The 22,988-nt window shown below is 54.7% G+C and overlaps 1 protein-coding gene across 3 annotated transcripts in view; it reads left to right on the top strand.

Annotated features, from left to right (window-relative positions):
* Nucleotides 1-10,033: 10,033 nt before the first annotated feature.
* PAK6 (p21 (RAC1) activated kinase 6) overlaps nucleotides 10,034-22,988 on the top strand; it is a 36,515-nt gene continuing 23,560 nt past the window's right edge. The window contains exons 1-3 of one of the 3 annotated variants that reach the window (XM_014847344.3): nucleotides 10,034-10,173; nucleotides 11,007-11,088; nucleotides 22,145-22,262. The gene's annotated coding sequence lies outside the window, so the exon portion shown is untranslated. Of the gene's footprint in view, nucleotides 10,174-10,381; nucleotides 10,414-11,006; nucleotides 11,089-21,427; nucleotides 21,560-22,144; nucleotides 22,263-22,988 lie in introns of those variants that run through there. The other 2 variants (XM_044765166.2, XM_014847345.3) reach the window with 2 other exon arrangements.

Below are 22,988 nucleotides of genomic sequence, written 5' to 3'. Positions count from 1 at the left end.
TTTCAAAACAAAATACGTTTTACGACTTTCATACAAAAACTTGTTTCCACAAACTTACATTGTATGATTAAGAAAGGAACAAACAATCAGGAATTTAGGCTAAACCTCTATAAACATAGACTTTTTTCCATCTAAGCACACCACTTCCAATAATCTTGCTCCTTAGAGGATCCCAAGGCAGACTTTTGGCTGCTGAGCAGTATGTCACGTAGGTTCAAATTGGCCTGTCCATGGGAAATAGTGGTTACCCAATCAAACTGCTAGTTTCCAAACCCCTTGCAAGCAAAGAACTGTATGTCCGTTAATTTTATATACTCCCAGAAATTAGCACATGGGTCTCAAAAATAAGTAGTGAATTACAACATTGGAAAAGAGCAGCCACAAGTTCAAAAGCTAGTTATATTGGAGTCTTGGTGAGGGGAAAAAAATCTATCCAACTCTAGAGGATCCTAGAATTGCAATCTCACTTTTATTTCCAGTGTGTCTCTGCGTATGTTTCTTTAACCTTCTGTTGTCATTGATTGCTGACCTTACATCCTGCTACACTTCATTGTCCTGTTCACTCCTTTCAAAATTAAATGTTATTTTCACAGGTGTATTTATTCCATCAAAATGTGTACTTTCTTTATTTCCCATGTGTCTTTAATCCAGCCTCACATTCATTTGAAACACTTAGTTATATGAATCATCGTATGCTACAATTTCAAAGCAGTTTAATCTTACTGGCCTGGTCATTTGATGCATTTTATTTAATTGCTTCAGTCCTACAATTAGCAAAGTGAGGATGGCATTTCATAAAAACAAATATCCATTAAAATCTGTGAACAAAAAGATGAATATATATTTACCTGTTTGCTTTTGCATCTGAAACAAAATTGAAAAAGAAATCTGGTAATGCTAGAATAAAGTGATAAAAATATTGAAAAGGATGACACATGAGGCTTCAATGAGCTTGGCTCATTCAAGGAAATGAGGTGGCTAAGGGTGAGTGAGTCAAGGAGTCCCAGGGAAATCTCGGGGGTCAGGCGGGCAGAAGTATGAGTGAGGCAGAGTAGACAAAAGTTAGCTAGCATTGCTAGGAGAGACCTTCCAGATCAACTGTACCCCATCACTGAACAGATTAGGAAGCCGCTTGCTCAGGACTCCCCCAAACAGTCACATCCAGTATCCTAGCATGTGGCCCAGTGGTCAAGGTTCCATGGCATAGGCCACCGGGGAGCCTCCGAGCTGCCACCTGTGCCATTCCCTGCTGCTCTAGGTTATTAGCTGCCTTGGCCAGATACGTGTACATGCCTTCCCTCTCTAACTCAAGTGAGCTCCATGGGACAAGATCTGTGTCTTTATACCCTGGTTATAGCTTGTGAGTATTGCTCACATTATAGGGAGTCAACTTCACAAGCCCAGAACCCCCTCAGTATTGAGGGGGCTCCCTGCCTCTGGCTGCAAATGAAACACTAGCATGATGGTTAGAAATGCTGCCTCTAGAGCCAGAAGGAGGAGGATAAGCTGAGTGCCTACTTTATAGAATATCGAGAACTAAAGTAGTACAGATACTTGTAGATGCTTGTATTGATTTAGTTCTAATGGTCCGAAGTTCTCTGGAAACCTCTCAAGTAGACTGGGATCCCAGCTACTTGATTGGAGCCTTACTGTCTTTTGAACTAATTTACAGTACAGAGTATAACTAAACCTGTAATGTAGTAACGGTAAGTGAAAGAAACGTGGTGTTCTGTAGTCTAAAGAGATGGGGAAATTAGTTGTTTCTATTGGGAGTGACCTTCATTATTTGTACTTAAAGAAGACAGTCTCAAGATCAGCCAAGTACCAGGCTATCAGGAGGGTCCATCAGGTGCCCAGTCTTCAGTCCGTAGGCCACTTCAGTCCAAAGAGTCTCCTGACACAGCTCCCTGCTGCTCTGTGCCACGTCCAGAGCTCGGGACTCTGGTCCTGTTGGCTCTGATGTAGGAGGCAGGGTCTTGCTGCCATGCTGGTGGGAAGCAGGAGGCAGATCCTCCCGTCTAGCCATCTACACTCCTCCTCTCCTGCCCGACCAGAGGAAGTCTCTCTGGCTTAGGGAGCAGGGCCTTCATACCCTGTTTAAGGCCAAGACATTTGGTCTCTCGCTGAGACTTCCTGCTGGAGCTTCAGCTTTCAGAACTATTTCTGTCTTATGCTCTGCTGCATCCCCCTCCTGAGCCAGTGGATAAAAATTGACCACTTAACAGGAAAAAGAAAAGGGGGAACTTAGGAAACCCTAAAAACTCGATTCAGGAACTGGAAAACCTGGGCTCAAACCCCAGGTCTGCTCCTTACCAGCCGCTTGATCAGGGAGGTCCACCTGCCGTCCATAAACTAGTGCTGATGGCTCCTCCCTCAAAGGGCTGTTGTGAGAACTAAAAACACAATCTGGCTGCTGAACATGAAAGTTCCTGGTTCGCAGCAAGCAGCAGATTCTCCCCAGCCGCCAGGCCAGAGCCGCAAGCGGGAGGCAGTCGAGCGGCCATAATCCATTGCGGAATCTAAGCCGCGATTGAGATGCCCGACATTCTTATTCACTCGGGCCTCCAGCTGCAACCTGTTGACTCCTGTTTTACTCTGTTGGAACTTGTTCATTTACTCCCTCCAGGGCCACAAATAATCTCTTGGAATGTGTCAAAGATCAGCCAATAAATATTTATTAAGCTCTACTGGGGCTCCACATTAACGACAGGTACCAAGACGGATGTAAAGAAATGTAAGGCATGCTTACTCCCTTAGGGGAGTTTATAATTGAGAGAAACAGGATATTACAGGTTAACAGCCAAGAGAATATAAAGAGAAATAAGTGAAAGGATATCTCAAGGTAAGCCATGACCAAGAGCCAAAGGAGTGGAGCAGATGTGTTAGGACACTCAGAGGAGATGAGGGCCAACGTGAGTTGGGGTGTCCCGGAAGCCATCCTGGCCTGGCAGGGGTTGGAACTGATTTGTATTAGGTAGTTTTCAGCTGCAAAAATCAGAAAACCCCAAATATCATAAGGGGTAAGAATATCTGTTATCTCACATAACAGCAAGCCCACAGCTCAGCAATTCATGGAGGACCCAAGTCATTTCCACCTTTCTATTCTGCCGTCCTCAGCATGTTGGCCTTTGTCCTCAGACTGGTCCCCTTATGAACCCAATTGACTACCACAGTGACAAGCTCAACAACTTGGAGCAGCACAAGAAAACTTTTCCCAAAAACCCTCCCAGCAAACTTCCCCACACTCTTGGGCCCAAGCCAGTCCCTGGCAAGAGGAAGGGAATTACCAAGATTGGATCAGACTAATCAAGATTCACCCCAGAGCTGGCGCAGGGTGAGGAGGGGGGGTGGTGTGGGGGTTCCTGTCCCTGAACTCGCAGGGAGGAGAGTGTATGTCCAAATACATTGGGTTTCTTCCAGCAAGGAAGGGACATTTGATGGATCTCAGAGAGACAGCCTATAGTGTCTGACACTGGGTAGTGTAGGGAAGAAAAACGAAGGATTTGGTAGCAGAATAGCATGCTGGACTCTGAAACAGATTGCCTGGATTCGAACACTTACCCTGTCTCTTAGTGACTTGAGCCAGTAAGTTAACTCCAGGAGGCCTTAGTTTCCTTGTCTCTGAAATGGAATAATAATAGTTCCGACCTGGATTGTAAATTCCACGAGAACAGGGGCCTTGTCTCCTTCACTGAGTCATCCCCAGCACCCAGCACAGAGCTTCATACCTAGCAAGTACTCAATAAATATTTATTGAATGGATTCATTAATTGGGTTGTTGTGAGGGTGAAATAAGTTCATGTATGGCAAGAGCTTAGCATAGCACACAGCCTATAATATGTGCTCAAGAAAATTAGGTTTTAGCCACAGCCACTGCAGAGACATTGCAACCCCTCCCTCCATGTGTCCTTTTCCTGCTTTGTATCACCTGTGCTGCCTGATTTATCATCAGCCCTCATTTATTGCAGAAGCTGAGGTGTGTCACAAAGGCTCTGCTCCTGATGGCCGGGGGGCTGGGATGGCAAAGGCCCGTCACATCCTCTGCTGGAAAGAGGACAAACTTGTGAGTCCAGGACTTGGGACCCTGTGGTTTGTAACGCTGCTCTGACCAGTCGCTGAGCCAGCCCTCACATTGCTGCTAAGTCCTCAGGGTCAGTCCCCTGAAGCACCCCCTGGGACCAGCCTGACTCACTTCTAAGGCCACGTGGCCAGAGCGGAGAGGGGCGCCCGTTTCTCTCTGACAAAAGGCTTTTCTTTTCCGCTGTCTCTAGTGAAGTCCCGGCCAGTTTCTGCCAGTCCCTCCTCTTCCCTGCTCTGGGAGGGATGGGCCAGCCCTCCCATAGAGGCCGCTCCCAGGAAAGGCTCGTCCAGAGGAAGTGCTGCTGCCGGGCTTGCTGCCAGCCACTGAACTTCTGAGGACGGAGCACGGACTCCCTCCTGAAGTCTAAAGGCCCTGTCCTTGCTGTCCCACAGAGATGAAAGCCAGCCAGAGGCAGGCACATCCCTGCCAGCAGCACTCACAGCCCGGTCAAAGCAGGCGTGGCCAGACCTCAACTGAGTGGCCCTCTTCAGGCGTCTGTGCAGTGTCACCAGAAAGAGTCAAGCCAAAGCTCCCCCAGGGAGTTCCTGCCTCAGCCACCCGGTGTTACAGTGACAGCCAGGGCTCTGGACTCACATCCTGGCTTTGCCAATTCCTAGCTGATTCGGGGCAGGTAATTCAAACGCTATGAGCCTCAGACTCCTCATCTGTACAAAGTGGGATAATAATACCTACCACTTGGCGTTTTGAGGATTCGATGAACTAACAGGTGGAAAGATCCCAGCCGTACTATGCCTGGCACACAGCAAATACTTGACAAAAACGTTTTCTTCTGCTGCCACTTCCATCTCACAAACCACGTATTTTCACAATTCCACACACCTGGTCTTGGAAAAAGAATTCCATTCCCTGTTCACTTACTTGAAAAATCCTGTTTCACCTGAGGGGAAACTTCTGGAGGTCAAGCAGAGTCCATAGCCAGGCTTACTTCTAATCCTGACGAGATTCTGGTCTGTCCCCTCCCTTATGTCCCCCATAGCATTGTGGCGGACTGGGCAAGAAGGGAAGACCGTACAAACTGGTGCCCACCTTCTGCCCTCTCAGGCGGTCTGCTGACAGATGTCTTCTCTGGCTCCGTCTCCCCACTGGCCGTGCCTCTGTCACGCTCTCCTTGCTTCCCCCGGTTGCCCATGAGGCAGGGGCACTGAGGGGATGGGGACATGGGGGATGCTAAACCACCTTCTCAGGGAACAAACTCTATCTTCCCTTAGACTGCTATATGGTCCCTTCACCTCCTCCCCAGTCCTGCCCATCAGCATCCAGGCAGGTCCTGCAGGCCAGACCGGGCCAGGCCATTGGAAGGCCTCCTCGTTCCCCCTTCACTGTTAGGCAGAGGGTCAGCATTGGGCCTTCTGATCAAGGCCAGACTGGCAGTGGCCAGGCAGCAAAGCTATTGGTCAGCAGAACAGTAACTCCTCCCGGACTTTTCCAGTTCGCTTTTGTTGGAGAAATTCCCTATTCTGCAGCCCAGTGGGCCCTCCCGCTCCATGGAGCCTGGGGGAGAGAATCCCACCAGTCACGCTCTCTCGGCCCCCTGCCAGCCGCCCTCCACACCACAGTGCCCTCACTGCCTTGGGCTCCACGCCCCGCCCCACCTCACAGGAGGGAAAGAGGGGGGCTCCTGCCCTGGCAACCCCCCCCCGCCCCCCCCGTGTCATGCAGGAAGCCATTTGGGAAAATCTCTTAAGGGGGGGCCCCCTGCCTCTGCCTGGCTCTCCTGGAGGCCCAGGGCTGAGGGGCATCTCTAATAATAGCTGCCCTGGAGTACAGGACGCAGGCCTCCAGGGACCACACCTGCTCACGAATCCAAGCTCTTCCTTTCCAGAGCCCACCCTGGCTTGGGACAGTAGGGTAAAGGCGCGCAGAGTCTGTTCCCCCCCTCCCCGGCCCTGTGGTGAGAGGTGCGGACGTGTGCAGGCAGGTGGAGACAGGCCCCACAGCCGTCAGAAAGGCCCGCATAGAGCAGTCGCTGTGCACACAGCACAAGGGCGGGGTGCGTGGGGAAGAATCTAAAGATCGAGAAAAACTGGGCAGTAAAAGAGAATTTTCCCCACATGCTAGAACCCTAGACTTTGTTTCTGAAACTTTGTATCCTTTGGGAAAGCCTGGGAAGCATTCGTTTACGAAAATTGAGACTTCATTGTCACATGGCCTTTCTAAACTCGTCCCCAAATGATTTTTTTAAAACCACGCAGCGGGACATTGTTGATGTAAGCAGTCATTCCAGCTGAATCTAACTCCCCAAAATGGCGCAGATGAGGCAAGCTGCTTTTTTTTTTTCTTTTTTTAAGGAAGATTGGCCCTGAGCTAACATCAGTGCCCATCTTCCTCTATTTTATATGTGGGACACTACCACAGAACAGCTTGATAAGCGGTGCATAGGTCCACGCCCAGGAACCAGGCCAGAGAACCCCAGGCCACCAAAGCGGAGCATGCAAATTTAACCACTATGCCCCTGGGCTGGCCTGGCAAGCTGCTTTTGAGGCTACAAGTATATCTCCATTTTCAAAAACAAAAGGGAGTAGAACAAAAGACTTTATTAAGAAATTGTAAGGACACCGCTTGGCTGATTCTCATTGTTGCAACTCCTTGGGAGCCAGGATTCAAAGGCAGAAATGCCCATGGTGACAGCACCCCTGCTGCCTTTGACTGGATTACAGATACGTCACACTCAGGGCTTGAGCGAGAATGGACCCCAGTGGGCAGCAAAGAGAACACGGGCTGTGAGGAAGGAAAGCTGAGTTCCAGTCCGGACTCTGCCTCTGATTTCCTCTGTGGCTTTGCCGAGTCACTTAACCTCTCAGGGCCGCAGTGTTCTCACCTGTAGAAGGAGGGCTGGGGCTGCTGATTCTAGAATGCCTTTCCGCTGCGTGATTCACTGATTCCCCATACTCCAAGTAAGCATAGCCAGAACACAGAACCTCTTCAGATGCTCCTTCATTCATTCATTCAACAAAGTTTGCACACGCATCTGCTGTGTGCCAAGCACCGTGCTGGGTTTCCTGGCCTGGAGAGTTCCCAGCCTACAGGGATTAGCAGAGAGGTGACTCCGCTGGGATAAAGAGCATAGGGCACACCACGGCCCAGGAACACAGGCATCTGCCTGCCTGCCCCCCTGCAACAGGCGGCCAAGCTTTGCAGAGTTGCTTCCAATGGCTGGCAGATCCCCTCTTTCTACAGTCTGTGAAAGAAATGGATGTAAGTTTGCAGACACTCTCACCAAATCAAGAAGTCACGCAACACAATAGCTATAGAAGATCGAGTCTCCGTTTGGGCAGGCCATCAGTTTTCAGAAGTCCATGAAGACAAGAAGAATAAAAGAACCACAGTTACTTGATTATCACGCTCAGGAATTAAAAATAATTTGAAAAAATGGCAAAGATGTTGTGGTGACCATTGGCTGGGTTTTGGCTTCCAGCACCCTTTCCTTTAGTAACGGCACCCTAATCTTCTTCCCCACATCGAGTGTGATAGCAGAAGCATTGTGCCCAGGCTACTCTCCCCTCCGCCAAAGCCAGAGGCGGGCACATGACCTGACCCCACCAGCCAGACTCTCTCTGCTCTTGGACTAGGGGTGGAGGTGCACTAGGTGGGAGCACCAGCTACAGGAAGTGTGGAGACCGCAGAGTCAGTCCTGATGCCCAGAGACCTCTGTCCTGGACTCGATTCTCCAGACTTCTCATCAGTGCTAGCAGTTAGTTACCTGATGGCTGTCAAAAAATTCTTGGGGCCAGCCCGGTGGCGCAGCAGTTAAGTTCACATGTTCTGCTTCTCGGCGGCCCGGGGTTCGCCGGTTCAGATCCTGGGTGTGGACATGGCACTGCTTGGCAAGCCATGCTGTGGCAGGCATCCCACGTATAAAGTAGAGGAAGATGGGCACGAATGTGAGCTCAGGGCCAGTCTTCCACAGCAAAAAGAGGAGAATTGGCGGCAGATGTTAGCTCAGGGCTAATCTTCCTCAAAAAAAAAAAATTCCTTTCCTGCTCAAGATGGAGGAAGGGTGGGTTCTGTGGCTGGTGGTTAGACAACTTGCCAAATTAAAGTTTTTATAATTAATGCCATGTGGTCCAGCACTGTGCAGTTCAATCAAAACATCCTGTGTGCAGCTTGAGACCTCTGCCCAAGAGGTGACACAGGACATGGTTCTGGAAAATTAACCTGCCACTGGTTGGTGAGTGGATAAGAATGAGCAACAAGCAACACAGTCATGAAAGCTGGGAAGAAAATGAATGTTTACTGAGCTCTCAGGATGAGTGGCCCCCGTGCCAGGAGCTTTGCTGATTTAATTCCCACAATCCCCATTTTAGGGATGAAGAAACTGAGTTCCATAGGTTAAATGATACGCCAACGGTCACTTGGCAGATGAACAGCAGAGCTGGGACGAGAACCCAGGACTGTGAAAACCCAGAGCCCGGGCTTTGAACCAAACACCACATTGCTTCACTATGAAAGAAAATTTACGTAAGAGTTTTCAAAAATAATATGAGCAGCCTAGTGCCACCTTGGACGTCAGGGGCTGGAGGTGGGAGAGTCAAGGAGAATGGCGAGTTTCCATCTGGCCGTCAGCAGCAGGAGGCACTGGGAGCGAGAGCTGCCCGGTCAGGGCGGCACCTGCAGTGGGGCAGCCAGACATGGGCTCCAGGGTGAGCATTTCCAGGTTGATGGTCAAAGCCATGGAGAGGATGGTGTTTCAACGGGAGGGGGGTGAGTGTGGGGAGAGAGGAGCAGCAGGCTAAGACTGGGGCTTGGGCATCCCCACTGTTTGACACTGGGAGAAGAAAAGAAGCCTGGGAAGGAGACACGGAGGTTCCGGAGAGTGAGAGGGGCTTGTGGGAGGCCAGGCTCCACCGGGTGCACTCAGGGGAGCAGGCGGGTGGGTGTAAGGAGGAGCTCAAGCTACCTACATGCCCTTGCACCTGTTTCTGCCCAGGAGCCGTGAAACAAAGGCGTCTGGTTGAGTGGCTGGCTTCTTGTCCCTTCCAACCCAGGAAGCCAGTGCCCACCCTGCCCAGCACCCCCTGTGTGCCGCTCTCCCACCTTTCACAGCAAAACCAGCCGAGACCCCAAAAAGAGGAGCTCAGATCAGCTGTGGTCAGGGCCGGCCAGGTCTGCATCCCGCAGTTCTGCGGGGGTGGGGAGCCTGGGAGAGTGGCTTCCAGGGGGCTGGGGGAGGCTTCCAGTGAGCCCAGCAGGCGGCCCTTCTCCGCCCTCCCCCTCAGTAAAGGAAGGCAGGGAAGAACGTGTTTTTATAAATAGCTCCAGCCCCAGCTGATTTGTAAATTCAGTGGGTTTTTTGTGTCAATGACATCACCCTCCTCCCCATGGCAACCCCCGACGATATCAAAATTGCCAAGCAACGTTGGAGCAGCTCGGCGCCCCAGTCGAGCAGGTCGCCGCCCGAGGATTTAATGGAGAAATCCCAGAGTGAGCCGAGGGGCGCGGTGGAGGAGGGGCGCGCGGCGGCCGAGCCTGTAGCCCGCCGGTGCCGCCTGCCCGGCAGTCCTGGGCCCGCTGGGGCTCCGTGGCCACGCTGCCTTTGACAGCCCCGCTGTTGACAGCGGGTGGGGGAGGGCACCGCTCCCTGCCTGCCTGATGTGCCAGGAGCCGGGAGCAGCCATCCAGGTGACTAAGCCGGCCCACTGGCACTGAGTCACCCGCTGGTCCGGAGGTTTCTTCCTTCCCTTTTGCATCTGATTGTTTTGGGAGCTGGAAACTTGGAGCTGCACCTGAGTCCCGCCCCTTCTAGCTCTCGCCTCCCTACCGTGAGCTCTGAGGAAGATGAGACCTGCCAGGAGTCTGCCGCCACCCCCAAAGGATGTGGAAGACGCTGTGGGGGCCCGAAGTGCCTGGGGAAAGATGCCAGCCAGCAAAGTGCAATAGCAGACATGGTGGTCAGGCTGCCATGTCCTCTGGAGGTGCCGGGAGAGAAGGGGAGTCTGGTCCACGCTGACTGGAGCCCTCCCGGGCTGGCTTTGAACTCACCTCCCACGGGATATTTCCGTAAATGAGTGGCTTCTAGGGTCAGAGTGGCATTTGGAGAGTGAGGCCAGATTGGCTTAGGCTGGCCTGGGCAGGTAGGTGGCTCTGCACTGGGTGTGTCACCACGTGTGTGTGTGTGTGTGTGTGTGTGTGTGACAGAGAGAGAGAGAGAGAGAGAGAGAGAGTGTCATTCCCCTGCTGAGGACAGCAGGGGGCCCCGGAAGAAGCTGGAGAGGGGGGATTTGGCAGCAGTTCATCCTAATTGATGCTGGGCCCACCCAGGCGTTGAGATGGGTGCTGTGGAAAAGGAACACCAAGCACCTGGCCTGAGCAGGGTGAGGAGCAACTCCAGATCAGACAGGCCCAGGCCCTCTCTGAGTCCACAGGACAGAGAGAGGGCAGGATGCCAAGGCGGGGAGTGGTCCAGAGGGGCTGGCCAAGGATGGAAGCCACCCCCCCACAGGAGGCTGTCCCCTCTTCTGACAGCCCTGGGCACTAAGGAAACAGCTTCCTACCAAAGAATTCTGTCACTCTCCCATGCAGCGCCAGTCAGCACCCATGGTGTCCTCCACTGAGCTCACAGAGGTGCATTCCCTGAGAAGGCTGCTGGCCAGGGCACGGCTTCCCCATACTGGGGACGCAGCCACGGGCCACCGATCAGCCCGGCGCTCAGGCCAGACACTCAAGCTCCTGGCCTCCGCAGGGCATGCTCTGGTGTGTGTCAGGCAGAGAGGGGCGTGGGCCCCCCGCCTCCCCCACACAGCTGGCAGCCTCACGGGCACACCGGTGAGTAAGCTGCCAGAGGGAGGAGGCTGTGTGCCCACAGAGGCAGGACGACACCAACCAGGAACCTTCGGGAGAAGCGGCGAGGAGAGAAACGCACTAAGGTTTTCTTTTTTTCTTCCTTTTTTTCCTTTTCTGCCTGAAGGGAGTACCGCTTTCTGGGCTAGAGACAAGCCCCGGCCTGCAGTGGGAAGCTCGAGGCCCAGCCGCCTGGAGAAGCAGCCCAGGTAAGGTCCCCGCTGCCACCACGGGCCCAGGCTTCCCAGCGGGAGACGGGGGAAGGTGCCGAGGTGTCCAGGCCGCCCACCGTCTGGGAGGGGTGGCAGCTGTGGGTCCTGGGCTAAGGAGCCCCACGCCCTGCCTGGCCTGCCACTCCCTTTCTAGATCGATTTTGAAACAGCCTAGTCCAAGCTGGCCTCGGGCTTCCTGGCCAGAGGGAGAAATGCTGGTTTCTACTGTTCCTGCCTTTACCTCCCCCTCCTGTGGACCAAGCCAGTGCCACTAGGATGCCCCTCCAGGAGGACCCTCTCACTGCCACCTCTGGGACACTCCCCTCATGTGTTCATCCCACAGATATTTATGGAGCATGTGCTGGGTCCCGGGCTCCGCGTCACACCCTTCTGCTGAAGTTGACCCGACACAGAGGCTGTCTCTGAGACTCTGTGGCAGGCCAGGTTCAAGGGGCTCCCTGGCTGAGCAGCATCCCTCCTCCCAGGCCTCGGGCTCCCCACCTCTGCTGTAAGGTTAATGGCCAGGTCAGCTTCAGAGGGGTCAGGCCTAGTGAGCTCGGGTTCATAAAGTGTTGGGGCCCCACCGAGAAGCAAGGCTAATACAGCATAATTTGTTCTTTCCCTGGCATTACACACCAAGGTCGGAGGGTCCTGCTTGGGGTCTTTCCCTCAGCTGGTTCTGGTGGGAACCAGGTTCCAGGAGCAGAGGCTGAGCTCTGGGCTGCCTGGCCCCCAGGCCTGACGGGCCTGGGACTTGACTCCAGGAAAGTTCATACAGCTGGGAATAAGGCCTTTGGGCCAAGCAAGGGTCCCCTCTGCAGCTCAGGAGAGGCAAACCTGGGAGCCCTGGTGACAAGGGTGCCTAGTCAGGCAGGGGTTGACACCAGGACCAAGGCTTCTGGAAGTGCCTGATTTAGCTGGAAAGCTCTGTGTACCTGAGAGTGGCCACAAGGTGGAAGTGTGGGGGCTGCATGGACATTCCAGTCCCCCAAGGACAGACCAATTCTTTGTGAGCTGAGCCCTCTGGGATGTGCCAGGCACAGGGAAGGTGCAGGCAGGTCTGGGGTCTTCAGCACAGACAGGCCCACTCTATGCGCAACTCCCAAGGATAACCAAGAATACCCCCTGTCCTGAAGGAGAACGTGGGACCACAGTCAGGATGAACCCATAAGTGTCTTCCACTCAGTTAATCCCCACCCTTGGCCCCAGGATGAGGAAAATGACCCAGCTGTGGGAGTATTTCCTGCCTCCTCGCAAAAGGTGATTCCAAGGCTGAGGGGCCCCCGTGTGTGCAGAGCTGAGCAACGGCTGGGGCCCAGCTGGGGGCGGAATGGCAGAGTGTCTAGTGCGCCAGGCAAACAGCTGGGCAGCAGGGTGGCAGCTGGCTGGGCCAGGAGGGAGCAGAGGGTAGAGGCCAGGGCGTAGCGGGCAGAAGAGGAAAGGGCTGCCTGGGGTTTTAACAGGGCTCAGGGAGGGCTGGCTTTCTTCTGTCTGCCCACCTCTGTGGGAGGGCAGGTTAGGGAGGAGGCGGAGATGCTGAGAGACTGCGTTCCTTACCCAAACAGCCCCAGAGACACCTCTAGCCCACTGTGTCCTGGGTGCAGAAGGCAGGAAGGACTCAAGCCTTGAGTCCTTCAGGAAGCTGGCCTGGGCCTGAAGCAGAGCCCAGGATGCCCTCCACGCCATGAGTGGGAAGGCCCAGGATCCAGGAGCAGTTCCTGAGACCGGGGCAGTAGGAAGGGTGCTAGCAACCCTCACAAACCCACGTTCTGCAGCCTGCCCCTCTGAGGGCTTCGAGAAGAGAGTTCGTTTCTGTGAACTTGCCTTGGTGGAACGAAGTGGGCTAGCCAACAGGTTGGAAGAGAGCGTGGAAAATGGACGCTTTGGAGGCAGAAAGAGCTCTCTACTTCCTGAGGCTGAGCTGGGCCTCCTCGCCAGGGTGAGCAGGCTGACTGGTCCTGGGAAGCTGCCCCCTCCTGAGCTCAGCCCTAGGGCCCACGATGGGTTTAGGTGAGAAGTGTGAGGTGTGAGATACAGCAGAGCTTGTCTTTCCTTAGCAAGATGGGGGCTCCAGGCAGCACTTAGGGACGGCAATTGACTCACTCGCTTACAGGTGGGGAGCAGCCGTTGCCTGACTTCTCAGTGCAAAACGCTGGTGGCAGGAACAGGGGCTGATAAATGAACAGGACAGAGCCCTTGCCTTCAGGGAGCTTACAGCCCTTCAAAGGAGGAGTGGAAAGGAAAGCTGAGCCTGGGGCCAACCCCCAGCTGAGCTGTAGAGCCGTGATCAGCCACAGATTGGCTTCCTCCTTTGCCTGCTCTGGGCTCCAGACTCATTGCTGAGGATGTCTGCCGTGACCCATCCAGTCCAGATAATTCATAAATTTAGACCAATACTGGCAGATGGTTCTTAACATAGAACTGAATAAAGATGGACAGAAAAAGATTAGAAGAGAATGAAGAACAAGGGAAGAAGCAGCTTCTGCAGTTACGGGCAGAAGACGAGTGCTCAAGGAGATGCACGAGTGCAGGAAGAGGCAAGATGGTGGAAGGTTAGCGTGCGGAGTCAGCCGACTGAATGTCAGGCCCAGCACTGCCTCCTCCTGCCTGGGTGACCTTGGAAAAGTTACTTCATCTCTCTAGGTCTCAATTTCCTCTCCAATCCAACAGAGATAATTATAGTAGCTATGAAATAGATGTTGAGAGGATTAAATAAGGCCATATGTGAATACGCTTAGCAGCATGGCTGGCACATAAGTGCTCAGGAAAAGATAACCATCATTGGGATGATTATCAGTCTTAGAGGAACAAAGTGCCAGGAGGGAGAGACCACACTTCAGGGGAATCAGAAAAGGCTTCATGGAGGAGGTGGCTTTGGAAGAACCCTGGCCTGAAGAAAAGCTAAAGTTCTCAGAATGCCAACAGATCCATGCTCAATAATGCTGGGAAGAGACACAACATCAGATCCAATTTTTCCCAAATAGCAAATTGTTTGTCCAATGAGGACAAACCTCTAAGGAATGACTTGAGCCTAGTAAGAGTTTCCTTCTCCTTCTAGAGTCCAGAGAATGAGATCTTGAGGACTTGAAGTGAGCTGTATATAGTGAAAGAATCAAGAGTTCTGGTCTGGGCCTGGTCCCACTCCTCTTTGGGCCTGGAATCTTGTCACATGGTGGCCCTGATTCCTTGAGAAACTGTGTACTAATGAGCCCCATCTGAAGCACAAACTTGAAGGTGCTGTGTGCAGAGGATCCAGACTGGAGACCACAGCTCCTCGACCACTCTGGCAGGTGACAGAAAGTCCCAGGAACCATAAAGTTCAGTCTCAGAGATTTTTGCTTTTCCTACCAAAGGGTTATCTGTTCTGTGAATTTAGAAAAGGCAATCCCAGATTGCCTTTACACCCAGAACATGGCAGACTTTCATACGCTGGGAGGAATTAGTGTGCAAAAATGAGTTCCCTTATAACTATATGGGGCCACATGAGCCCCAGCAAAGGGACACCCATTCTGGCCAGCATCTTCTGTAAAACCTCATTATGACATATCAGGCAGAATGGAGACCCAAGTCTTTAAGGAGGACCAATGACGACCTTTTTGGACACCTGTGGGCTCTCTGTAGCAACTTTTCCCCCCCGAGAAGTGCTGCCTCGCTTAGCAAATGCCGGCGTCTTCCTGCTTGCCTCTGGTTTGCCCAAGCCTCACAGCGCTCAGGCCCTTGGGCCTCTAGCTAAGGGGGCAGAGGTGGGGCTGTGTTCTCTTGCACACTCAGGCTGCCCAAGACCTGGAGAGGGGCCCTCCGGGTGCTAAGAGAAGCAGGTCCGGAAAGCTCAGGTCAGCAGGTACTCTGTTCAGGTCCCTGAGCCCAGTGCAATGGGAACCCAGCCTGCTCACCCCAGGGCAAATAGCAACGAGGCAGTCACCTTGCTCAAGGCCCCCTGCTGCCTGCCTGCCTTCCTCCTGAAGGCTGGGCAGGGTTAAAACCAGGAGGACTGGTTCTCTGTTTCGCTTCCTAGCCTGGAGCCTCCAGCCTCCATTTTCTTTCTTTCAGCTTCAAATGAGGCTCCCTGCGGAATTGGGCAAGAAGACATAGAGGGTGGAGGGAGCCAGGGAACCAGCTATGCCACAGCCTCCGTGTGCATCCAGAGCACTGCCCTGGGTCAGTGGGGAGGAACACAGAGGCGGAAAGGGCTGCCCCCGAAAGGAGCCGGCCTCCTTGGATGGCTGCAGCACATTCAAGCCAAAGGGAGGCCCTAAGAATGTTTAATCCAGGCCCCGAAATTTTATAGAAGGAAATGGAGGCCCAGAGAAGGAAGTGGGTCCTGAAATCACACAGCTAAGTGGTGGCAGATCGTTTCAGGCAGGGTTTCAGACAGGTCCCTTCGCTCTGTGTGCTTCCTGCCCTAACATGGGCCTGGGCCCACTCCCCACCCCCACTGCATCTTGCTGGACATGGAGCCCAGCTCAGCCCAAGCTGTTTCATCAGGCACCCCAAGGAGAGGCTTTGCCCACTACACCCAAGCCACTCGCTGATAAAGAGATCCTGCTACTTAGTAAATGGATCGACTCAAGTTCTTCTTGTCCCAGGAGGCATTTTACATCTTAACCATGAGGCTGGCAATGACTTAAGCCCAAGATGGGGGTAATGATGAGAGATTCTGGGGCGGAGGCTGGGGAGGCCCGCAGGAGCCCCTTAACCTCAGGAGGTCTTTCCCCGGTATACACTATGACCCAGACAGGAATTTAAATGTCCAACGGCCACCATCAGAGGTCAGATCCCAGAAGCAGGAGGCCTGTCACCTACCATGTGTCATTCTGTTACCAGGCCCAGCTGGACAAGAAGACTTTAGTATTCCACTATGTGGGTCTGGGATCGGTAAGGGTGGAGAAAGGTGAAAGTGTCGGACCCTGGGGAGGACTGGAGCCAGGCCCAGGGGCAAGAATGGAGGGCTAGGAGTGAGTGAGTGTGCAGGGCTCCTGTGGAGGAGAGGACGGTCTGCCTGCACCCAGTCCATCGTCCCAGCAAGGGCTGTCATGCCAGTCGCCGGTGAGGATGTGGCCACGCACACCAGGACCCTGCTATGTCAGTGTTCACTCGAAGATGCCACAGGCCACCACCCCTGGAAGGAAAGACCCTGAGAACGGGATGGGGGTAGCTGCCTGGGCCCCTCCAGGATCCTCTAAGCATAGCCCAGCCCAGCCAAGTGGCAGTTAGACAGGTCACACCCTCTAACACTGACCCAGGGCAGACGCAGAAGGCAGAGTTCCATGAGCTCAATAGCCAGATGATGGGTCCTCCTAGGAGCCACACAGCCCAGAGCCTGGGAACTTGGTGCATTTGGAGCTGAGGTCTTCTACCTAGAGGGCTGTGGACAGGGCTTGGGCAGCCAACATCGTGCTTCCTCAGACTCTTTCCTTTTTTGAGCTCTGGCCTGGGCCCTCACCTGGTCACAAGCCTTCCCCTCCCGCACTCACCTTTCCTTCCTGAAAGTCAGGCCCTGGACTTCAGGGAGCGGGTGCTAGTCACAGCCCTGACCCAGGCTCAGAGTAGGGGCGCCACTGGAGGCTCAGAAGAGAGAGGAAAGGACAATGTAGGATTTCCATTCAAGGAGGCTTCCAGCTGTTAGTTCTGCCAGCAAAAATGCCAGCCAGAGCGCTAAACTGCCAGCAACAGACATTTGGATGGAACCTTGGAGCCCATTAAGAGCAGGGGCTGCAAATGATCGTAGTGAGAAGATATTAAATGAATTCGTCATGTCTCTCAAATGAGTGTCCTTAGCATGGAGGTGGCTCTTTGTGTTCCCAGCCCTCCCCAGGGCAGCTCATACCCCTGTGCCTGGGATGGATGCCACTGCCTGCCCTGCCTCCGCTTCAGCCCCTTGAGGTGGGTGGACAGTGGCCCCTGCATCTGAGTTGCACGTCCAGGTCACCAGGCCACTTTAGGACTGGCAAGCTCAGCCCCTAATGTCGGTTTGTGTTTGAGGAGGACAGGCCTGTGTATTCCCGGTGGCATAGGAAGCCTAGTACGGATACAGAACTTGAGAAAAAGGCAGACAGAGAGAGGCTGGAGGTTTTTGGGTGTGGTAGTTTCCCTCTGCTGAGGTTCAGGGTGGCAGAAGGACGCATCTGTCCAGCAGCCGGGCAGGGGAGTTCTGTGGGCCTAACTGGGCCAGATGGTGCTGCCCCTTGGGCTGGGGTTCTATCTCTGGGATCTGGAGCAGGCAGACCTGTTGGGTTGATTTGGCAGCAAGTTCTCCTGGAAGAACCCTGGGATTCTGCCCCTGTGGCAGCTGTGTGCATGCATGGTGTGGGGGAGGGGCGTTTCCTCCTTGGTTCCTTCAGCGGCTGTGAGGGCTGAGGGTCAAGAACCTGTCACCCTGTTTGGGGGTGCTGGTCCTCGGGGTCCCTGGAGCCGAATACTCTAGGCCTCATCATTCCACCACATCCCAAGGGAGAGAAGCACATCAGGAAATGGAGGCTGAGCCCTGAGGGAAGTCTAGCGAGGCAGAAGGGCTCCAATCCTGAGAGAACACACGGTCTCTGCAGCAAGGCCCTGTCTCCCTCCCTCCTGCCTAAGGACCCCAAGGCCTCGGCAATGTCAGCTCCCTCCATTCACACCCCAGACCCTCAGGGGTCTGCCCCTGCCTCTCAGTCCCATCAGGAGAGAGAGATGGGTGGTCCATCAGGGTGAGGGGGCACCCTCAGAGCAGGAAGGGACAGGTGTTGGACAGCCTGGAAGAGAGAGGGAGGGAGGGATCGTCTCCAAAGAGTGCCTCACTCCTAGAGCTGGTGCCGCAGGGTGAGCGGGCAGCTGCCCCTCCCGGAGCCCAGGCTCCAAGGGGTTCCTCCAGCCGAGCAGCAAGTGGGCTGCCAGCGCCCCCTCACCAGCAGTGCCTACAGGTGGGCCCATTCTGGGTCTGTGAAGGACAGAGGGCCTGATACAGGGACTTCAGACAGGATGCTGGCTCATGACTGGGGGAATCCAGTGCCTGGTTCCCAGCAGCGGACTCAGTGACAGCGTGGGGGAAACCAAGGCCCCCTCTGCCACTCATACTCAGTGCCGTGTGGGGTCCTCATGCCCTCATCAGAAATGGGGAAGGGATACCCCCCATTCTGTGTCAGATGACTCACTCTTCCTGGGCAGTGGTCAGACTTGGCGACAAAGGAGGCAAGTGACTAGTGCCTCCCCCACCAACTGTTCCCAGGGACTCGACCCCACACGGTCAAGGCATATCAGACAGTCCTTGGAACCAGGGGCCTCTGAGCCGTAGAGTGAAGAGAACAGGCTGCGGGCAGGTACGCTTGGGTTGCAATTCTGGCTCCACCACTCAGTAACTACAAGACCTTGAGCTACTTCCATAACCACTCTGAGCCCCAGTTTCCTGCAAATTGAGAATAATAATATAGTACTTCTGGGCCAGGGCTGTTGTGAAGACATGTGTGAGACAATGTGTGTAAATAGCTTAGCATGGGGCCTGGCCCATCGGAAGCTTTCAATAAGTGGCAGGCATTATTATGACTGTTATTAGAGGAGGGCAGAGTCATCCAGAGGAGCCCTGGAAGAGTAAGTGAGCGAGCAGCGGTGTTCCTAATCCCCAGGAAGCTGTTCAAGTCATGGAGCCAAAAGGTCCAGGGAAAGGATAATGTGTTTGTGTTTCTAAACCACAAGTCGATCCATATCTTTCCTCTTCGGCCCTAACCCTGGGCTCTCAGCCTTGGCTGTAGATGCGCAGATGTTAGAACAGGCCCCAACAGCCACAGGCTAAGAGAGAGCCGGGAAGTGCCGGCCCTGACACCTTCCCAAGTTCTCAGTGTCCCTGTCCAGAGCTCCTGCCCAGTTTGTAGACTGGCAGTGCATGGACGACTCCCAGAACCAAGGCCTATGCCAGCTGCCAAAGTTCTTGAAAGGTGGGTGTGCCGGGTCCCACTCCCTGTGCTCAGCAGAGCAACCTGGGAAGGGCAGAGGGAGGCACGTGGATGCTGGAGGAGACGCTGTGCCCCAGAATGTTTCCTGTCCTCCTGGCCAGGGCTGAGTTGGGCATGGCTCAGGGGAGGATGAGGAAGGGAGGGAGTCATACACAGGAATTAATCACTCAGGACCCCATCCCAGCCATCTCAATTTGCAGAGAGTTGTCCATCCCAGTACAGTTGACCTACTTATAGAGGTGACTGGAAGTGCAGAAACTTGGGGTGATGGGCCCAAAGGGTCTAGTATCCAGTATGGGGACCTTTTCTCTAGCATATCTGACTAATGGTTACTTGGGTTCTTGAATACCTTCAGTGATGGGGGATTCATTACCTCCTTGGTCAGTCTTATTTGGGAGTCTCTTCGTCTCTTAAGGTGCCAAACCCCATTGCAGCTCCCAAAGGTGGGAGGACCCCAGGATTTCCCAGACTTGCTCCCTACAGAGTGAGGATGGGACTTGGCTAGTAACCTTACTGAGATTCCCAAGCCTGGATTCAAACCAAATTAAATACCAGTTCATTTCTGATAATATTCTAATATTCACACTTTATTGTAGTTCAACAGTTCAAAAATACTGCTTGGAGCTGTGGTTTTGGTATATAAAGTATTTGTATTAAAAGAAAATAATTCATGCGTGCAATTGTGAGTCAGTAAAAAATAATTTAGGGTGTTGATTCTAGGTTCAACAACATAATGCATTTCCTTCTAGCTTTGGTTCATGGTTCATTTCAAATCCTCAGCACCAATTCCCCCACCCCCTACCCAGCACAACCTGCTTCCCATAGCCAGCATTTGGCCAGTGCTCCCACGTCCCTGGGTAACCAGCCTGTGGGGGAAGCCTTACTTGTATCACCTGCCCCCTCCCTACCACATGGTCCCTTCATGCCAAAGGCTCAGCAGGCAGCTTTGGGGGTGGGGCAGGGGCACAGGAAGTCAGGGGTTGGCTAACAGGGTCAGGCCTGCAAAGAGAAAGAATCTGCTTGGGAAAAACACAGAGAGGAGAAGGAGAGACAGAGAGTAAGGAGAAGAGTAGAGACTAAATGTAAGTAGGAGTGCTGGAGGGGGGCAGCAGGGGGCTTCAGTTAGCTGTCCCAGCTTCCACACCACTCTCCCAGACTCTCCACCCAGCACCATCATGCTTTCCCCAGGGAGGCTGAGGGCTTCAGAACTGGTGGTGCGGCCAGGCAGGGTGCAGGCCTGTTTGGGGCTGGCGAATCCCCCCTCGCCACCTTAGCTTTGTTTGGTGGGAGCCTAGAGTAAACTATGCGTAAGCAATACAGCCCATAGGCAAATGCTTTGCCCATCAATTGCATTGATACAGTAAAGAATCAGTGAACAAAAATGATACATGGCAATAGTGACCTCAATTAATAACTAAAGTTTTGGATGCCCAACAATGACAACAGTCCCTGCATTATCTTTGGGCCTCGCTCTGTGACAGTGGCAGTCCCCCAGCCACTGCTTGGGGTCAGCATTTGGGGTCCAGATGTACTGAATTTCCAAGCCAGAATCCCTTCAGCACTCAGTCAGACACAGCCCTCTCTGGGGTCCCAAGTCTAGGACAGCAAGGGTCTTCTCACTTCCTTGTTTGGGGAAGGGACAGGTGGTCCCTGCTCCTCCCCTACAACATATAGACACAGGAGAAACCAGCCTCTAATCCAAAAGAAGCAGGGAAAGGGCAGCCAGGAGCAAGCCGCTCGGAATGGCCATCCTGCTCCCAGGCCAGAGCACTGCAGGAGATATCAGGGGAGGCAGGCTCTGGAAGCCGGCCCACCCCATCTTCTGTTTGGGGGTGCTAGGCTCCTGGAAGCTGTCTTTTCCCAGAGGTCCCCTACCCAGAATCCTGAGGCCAAAGGTTCTCAGAACTGAGCGAGATCTAACAAGGGAACTGGAATCTCTTTAAACTCTGCTTTCCCGCCTGCACAAGGGGGCTACCCCAGGACAGTCTTAGGGCCCTGTCCAGATGAGGAGGACGGGCCAACGTGCCAGGTTTTAGGACTCCAGCTGAGGATCTCCAGGGTGTGTGGGTGGGCGCCCTCAGTACCGCTGCACCTCTAGGATCCAGCGGCCTCCAAAGCGTGCGTCTGCAATGCAAATTAATGAGTTAATTACATAGAGAGGCGCTCAGCGGACGATCCAGATGAGGCCTCCGCGTGGCTGCCCCAGAGGTCGTGGGGCCACAGGCAGGTGTCAGCGGATCTGCTGGGGATCAGAGACTGAAGGCGAAGAGGGTGGCTGGAGCGGGAGCCGAGTGATTAGAGGAAAAGGGTAGAGCAGGGGGGCGCCCCTTGGGCAGAGAGGCTCCTTTTCCCGGGCTCTGTGTTCGCCGCGTCTACCTGAGGCCACACCCTGAAATCAAACTCGCGGCCAGGTGAAGCCGGCGCTGCACAAACATGTAAGCGCGGCCTCTCCTCGTCGTTCCCGGCGCCGAGGTCCCTCCCGCGGAGGGCGGGCCCGGCTCTCGCGGCCTCTCCAAGCGCTCCAGGGGCTTTCCGCTCGGCAGGTGGGTGCCCCGGCCACCCCGGGAGGCTGGCTAAGCTCCCCGGGCTGGGGCCGGGACGGGGGTACGGGCCTCCCCGCATGCGCGGCCCCCTTTCCCGGCGTCGTCATTCCCCGAAGTTGGGAGCTGGCGGGCGCCCTGTGCGCCCGGGAGCGGCCCCGGGGCCGCCGGCGCCGGGCGGAGGGGCCCTGGGCTCAGGGGCGGGGAGCTCGGCGCCGCCGGGAGCGGGACCCACCGCCGCGTGTGCGCCCGCCGCTCCCGCCCCTGCCGGCTGCGCTGCCGAGGCGCGGGGCTGGGTGGCTTCGCGTCCTAGAGGGCGCCCCCCTCGGGCCTGCGAGGTGGGGCCGGTGGCCGCGCCGGGTCGGAGCGCCGTGAGGAGAGGGGCCGGAAGCGGTGCTGCGCCCACTGCCCCTCGTCCCCGTGCGCCCCGCGGGGAGCCCGCCGCCTCCCCTTGCACCTGAGAAGGTGGCTCGGTCGGGAGACGGTGGTGAGGCGGCTCCGATTGCTCTGGATTCCGGCCAGTCGCAAAATCCGCGGGGACACTTAACTACATTTGTTAAAATGAATTTCTGATCTGTTTCCACCCAGGCCTGGGAGGACTGGCCGGGGAAGGTGCCCAGTCTTCCCGCTCCTCGGTGCCTGAGAGCTCTGCGCACTGAAGGGTGAGGAGTCCGGAGGAAGAGGCGGCAAGGAAGGCGGCCCGGAGGTGAGTGAGGGACCTCCAGCCCTGTTTAGCGTCCAGGAGCCTCCTGGAGACCTCCTTGAGGGACAGGCTGGAAGCGACAGTGGGCAGGCAGGTAGGCCTCCCGGGCTGGCCTTCCTGTTCTTGGTACTGTTAGGCAGCGGCAGTGGTCCCTTCTAGGTGCCATTTCTCAATCCTTAGTGGATGTGCATTGTTACTTCCACCTCCTCAGCCGGCAGCAGGCGGCAGCGCCTCGACGCCCCGCCCTGCCCCTGCCCCAGCCTCTGCGTTCATCAGGCCTGATGCCTGTCTGGGGCGAGGCGGTGTCACCAAGGCTGGTGCACTGAAATGTTGCTTGAGAAAGAGGCTCCCGAACAGGAAGGGCAGTAGCAGGCCCAGCGTCTCTGCTGAGCAGGCCGGCAGGCAGCCCCAGGCAGAGGTCCTGCTCCACCATCCGGGCCTGCCAGCTCATTGCCCGAAACTCCAACCTGCTAAAATCAGTCTTTCCCCACACCCAGTGAGCGGCACCCAGCCTAGGATGTAGGTGCTGCTAGGAACACCAGGGCTAAGGCATGCAGAGTTCCCAGGGTGGAGGCTGTGTTTTCTGTGTCTTGCCCCATTCTCGTGTTTTTTAGGCTCCTCTTTGTTTTTCTAGGTGGGGGAGGAGAAGGGGTTTGGGTCTCTGTGCTCACGTCTTTGGTGGCTGGTGTGGCATATATTGCAATGCTGTGAGTTCTCAGGCCACACGGT

Source organism: Equus asinus, chromosome 2 (assembly GCF_041296235.1).
Source record: "Equus asinus isolate D_3611 breed Donkey chromosome 2, EquAss-T2T_v2, whole genome shotgun sequence".
NCBI classification, from domain to species: domain Eukaryota; kingdom Metazoa; phylum Chordata; class Mammalia; order Perissodactyla; family Equidae; genus Equus; species Equus asinus.
The sequence above is the reverse complement of the archived record's forward strand: the minus strand, read 5'-3'. Positions and strand labels throughout refer to the sequence as shown.